Below are 4942 nucleotides of genomic sequence, written 5' to 3'. Positions count from 1 at the left end.
TTGAATACTCACTTCTGTGAGATATTATATATATATATATATATATATATATATATAAGACACAGCGACACAATTAAACCTCAACACACTTTTATTTTCTACCACAAACGATGACCTGTTAGCCTCCTGTTTGCCATTTTACTGTGGAGTGACTTTGAGGAAGAGTTTCATTATCTTGGTAATTTCTGGGCAGCAGCTCATTACATATCTTCCTTAAGAAAACAGAAATGTAGAAATGAGAGCTCTTGTTTCCTTCTTACTTTAACTTACTTTAAAGGCTTGTTTGATATTTGTGTTTAATTCGGCGGTTTGTATCATGATAAAGCTAGTGCCAGCCTGGGAAGTGGGACGAATCAATCAGGCCTAAAGAGGTTATTATGACCCAAAAGGTCATTTCAAGGTCAAATCTTGCAAATGTTTAAGGCATGATTTTCCCTAAATTGCAATTCTGTCATTATTGACTCACTCCTATTTCAAACTGTATAATGTTTTATTGCAGTTACAGTTTATAGTGAACATTTTTGTCAAGATCCAAAAACATACCATAAAATCTCTGTAAAAGCATCAAAACTATAGTCATCTCGAGCACAAATATTGAGTTTTAAAGAGATGGTTTGCCAAAAAATGAAAATTCTCTCATTATTTAAACCAGTATGGAACACAATGGAAGGCAATAGTCAACGCAATGGAAATCAATGGTCACCAAAACCGTTTGGTTACCAATGCTCTTCAAAAAATATCTTCTTGTATGTTCTGCAGATTAAACAGTCAATACAGGTTTGAAATGACATGAAGGTGAGTAAATGATGGCTGAACTATCCCTTTTTATGATGTTGTTACTTGGAAAAAATCTACATACAGATTCTTCAAAATTCTCCTTATAGATTTAGACAGACATGATGGTGAGTAAATAATGACATTATTTTCGTGTTTGGGTGAAGTGTTCCTTTAAGAAACTACAGATGGAGTCTCCAACAAGTGCAGTTGTTGCTGAGAGTTTCCACATTTTATTTACCACCACAGAGACATGTGACTACATCTGTGAATCTCATCGCGAGAGGTGGAAGATTGTCATGATGGTTAAAGAGAGAGAGAGAGCTCAGTATCTTCCCTGCACTCCGAGCTCTTTTTCGGCTGCCTGCTCAATGGCTCTGTGGATGATACACACTTCTTCCTGCGTCAGGGTCCTCTCCATATGACGGTACTCGACGCGGTAACAGTGGCTCACTCTCTTCATCCTAGGAGAGTATGAAAAGAGAAAAAGATTATTTGACAACAGTTCTATCGACCACGAATTTGATCACCAAAAAGTTCCTTAAAAGTAGCCACTATATTCAATTATTGAATTCAATTCAATTATTCAATTATATACAATTTATTGAAAAAAAAGATTTGACTCAAATCAACAATAGCTTTCAATTATTTGGCTCTCAACTGGCTCATTATTCTGGTCACAGCAATTATGGGAGTTAATTGTTCACAGGAGGGGGAAATTATCAATAATAATAATAATAATAATAACATAAATTTCAATCTGTTTTCCATGTAAGTTGTAACCCAGGCTCATTGGAAAAATTTTATTACATTGCTTCTTGCACATTTCGTGGCATTTTCAAAGTGAAATATCCAGTGAGTGGCACTAAAAGCACGTTCAGTTTTGTTTATTTATTTTTAACAGATGAACATGAATCTGGCAACATTTTATTACACTGGATGGTGTATGTATCTCAGCAATTTGGAAATTAAATGTCTGGTGAGTGGCGCTAAAGGGTTAATGCTCTATCACGTTTGAAAATAACGCACCAACTACACTAAATGTAACCGACAGTGTTAGCGAAAGCAAACGTGAGATAAAAACACATTTGCTGATGCAAGCATGCCATTTTACAAGTCGTTGAACTCTTTTATTGTGAATCATGTCTCACTGAACTCGTACCCGAGCAGCATGTCAGGGAGATGCTGTGTTTCAGTGCGAGAGTAACGCGTCGTGTGTGTGTGTGAGGGGAACAGGGTCACATCACAGGAGAGTGAACTGCCTGTCAGAAATCAGGCAGATTTTTTTTTGTCAGAAAGTCTTAACCGCGGCTTGTCTACTGCATCATCACTGTGTCTTAGTTGTTGCAGTGCAGATATTTCTGCACAAATAAGTTATACAACAGTGTATGTAAGGTCAAGCTAATACACAGATCAAACTCGTTCAGGGAGCTGCCAGTCAACAAATGCTCTCGTTCTCTCACACACATGCAGTGTGCCTCGTCTCAGGGGAGCAGCTGGATTAACCAAGAAACTACAAAGTTTTCACTTACACGGTGCTGTCCAGGGAGAAGACCAAAGTCAAGCATTATTCTCTTTTTATTGTGCATGCTGTATGTAAGCAAGACTGCAGAAGACTGAGGAAAAAAGCCAAGGGTTTGGACTCTTTACAGAGCAATGAAGTGAAACAAAATGGCTGACAGGCAACTGCAGTAAAGCAGCTGCTGGGATTCCAGTGCAGACCAATGAGGAGTTGTGAGGCTACATCGGATTCACTTTGCCGATATTGGATTTGCAGTCAGCAGGCCCGGTGCCCACTGGGATATAAACTGACATAATAATGCATCAGAGAAGCACCCTAAAGAGCTCCAAAATGCTTAGCGTTTTCAACTGAACTAAGAGCTCTGGCTAGTATTTATTTATTGTTGCTATCCTACACTTCCTACAGTCAGAATTCTCACGATTCGAGATTGACAGGATGGTGGAAATCAAACAAATGCTCAGCATATATTTTACACTGTTTCTATGCATATGCAATCATCTGCCATTAATACTTTAAATCACACAGAAACATGAGCTCATTAGTAGCTGTTATTCGTTCTAAAGTTATATATACACGTTTGCATTGACTCTAAACTGTACATTATTAATGTATCCACCTTATTTTGAGATGTTCGATTTATTAGGCGTTATCGGTAAAAAACTAGAAGAAGAATAAAATGCAGTAAATGATAAAACTGATAATAAATTACAGTAATATGATAACAAATACCAGTTTGCAATATAAATCAAATGGCCGCACTGCTCTTTCGTTACAGATAGGTGGACTGGCAGCATCTAAAACGCAAGCATTTTATGTAGGAATAACTTTAAAGATGTCCAAATCCTCTCAGGTTCGTCAAATATTGAATTCAAGGAAATAACAAATTGATTTTATTGTATCTAATCAATGAGATTAATTAAAAATGCTCAGTGTCATATTTATTTAATGCATTTACCTAATGTGAAATTATAACAGTCGAATTTCTGTGTGATTTCTGGTGCTGTAATCAACTAGTTTTGAAGGAATGCATCACTTTACTCAAGCTTAAACTTTAAAGTGTTAAAATTAATTAAAAATCATCATCATTTAATCATTGCTTAATCATTTAATTAGTAAAATATATATGCAAATAATTGCATAATAGTATATTATAACAAATTATTTTCACTGTACTTTACACCTGTTTTTTATTATTTATTTATTTATTTTAAATATACTGTTGAGAAGTGTTTTAGTAGTGATTTAGTAGGGAGGAAGTTCAGAAATATCTACATAACAGTAAAATATACAAATATATACACTACCGTTTAAACGTTTGGGATCTGTAAGATTTGTTAGGCTGCATTTATTTGATCAAAAATGCAATAAAAACAAATATTGTGAAATATTCTGAACAATGTCAAAAACGGTTTTCTATTTGAATAGATTTTCAAATTTTTAATCAATTAAAAAAAAATAAAACATGTTATTCCTGTAATCAAAGCTGAATTTTCAGCATCATTACTCCAGTCTTGAATGATTGTTCAGAAATCATTCTAATCTGTTTCTTTGCTGCTCAAGAAACATTTCTGATTACTAACAATGTTTAAATGTCTTTACTGTTACTTGCTGCTATAAAAATCTTAACCTCTTTCAAAAAGAAAAAAAAAAATCTTACTGACCACAACATTTTTAACAGATGTGTATTAATAAATATTAAAATATTTTTACATTTGTGAACCTGTGCATACATACATATTTGTACAAAATAGAAGCTGTCAATATGTCCATACTGCATGTTTCATCATATATCCAAATGTACAAAAAATATGTAAAAATCATTAAAAAAAAGGTGTGGTATTCAGCTTTTGCATGTCATCGGAATTTTCTGTTTCTATAGGAATAAACGCATATCTTTATCTTCGAACACTTCTCTATATAAAAAGTAAAAGGTTAAAGTGTAAATGCTGCGGCGCATCCTGCATCTCAATATCAATACAGTCTCTCTCAATAAAACAGCATCCTCACAGTGAAGAAGCTAAAAATAACCAGCAGATGAGTGTGATCCCAGGGGAAGCTCATCCGTGACTGATTGACACATAAAGAATGATCATACCTGCTGCTGTGTCAAAAAAAGACAGTAAAAAAAAAAAAAAAAAAGACTAAATGGCTAAGAATAAATCTGTGAAACGTGACGGCTTTCTACCCATACATGCTGTGGAAAGGGTTTCTGCGAACTTGTGGAGCGGTCGGCTGGTGCGCACACACCGTCTAGCAGCCAGAGATAAACTGCGAGAGCTGCACAAACGCAGAGCCTGACAATTTTAGGCCATCGCAGGCTGCCACTGGGACATGTACGTTTTCACGCATCCCAAACAGCCAAAGCAGATAATTGGATAAAGTGATTTGATAACACTTTATTTTAAGGTGTCCTTGTTACACATGTTACATGTAATTACTATTATAATAACAATTAATTTTGCATAATTACATGCAAGTAACCCTAACCCTATAGTAAGTACATGTACACTCTAAAAAATGCTGGGTTAAATACAACCCAGTGCTGGGTAAAATAGGGACAAACCCAGCAATTGGGTTGTTTTGACCCAGCGGTTGGGTTAAATGTTTAACCCAACCTTCTGGGTAGTAACCCAACCGCTGGGTCAA

At 35.4% G+C, this 4942-nt stretch overlaps 1 long non-coding RNA gene across 1 annotated transcript in view; it reads right to left on the bottom strand.

Annotated features, from left to right (window-relative positions):
* Positions 1–621: 621 nt before the first annotated feature.
* The window catches only part of LOC107734379 (uncharacterized), a 16368-nt gene continuing 12047 nt past the window's right edge, over positions 622–4942 (bottom strand). Inside the window, exon 3 of the long non-coding RNA XR_001639085.1 lies at positions 622–1238. This is a non-coding gene — a long non-coding RNA (uncharacterized LOC107734379). The remainder of the gene's footprint in view (positions 1239–4942) is intronic.

This window comes from Sinocyclocheilus rhinocerous, unplaced genomic scaffold (assembly GCF_001515625.1).
Source record: "Sinocyclocheilus rhinocerous isolate Xijiao unplaced genomic scaffold, SAMN03320098_v1.1 scaffold940, whole genome shotgun sequence".
NCBI lineage: Eukaryota > Metazoa > Chordata > Actinopteri > Cypriniformes > Cyprinidae > Sinocyclocheilus > Sinocyclocheilus rhinocerous.
The sequence above is the reverse complement of the archived record's forward strand: the minus strand, read 5'-3'. Positions and strand labels throughout refer to the sequence as shown.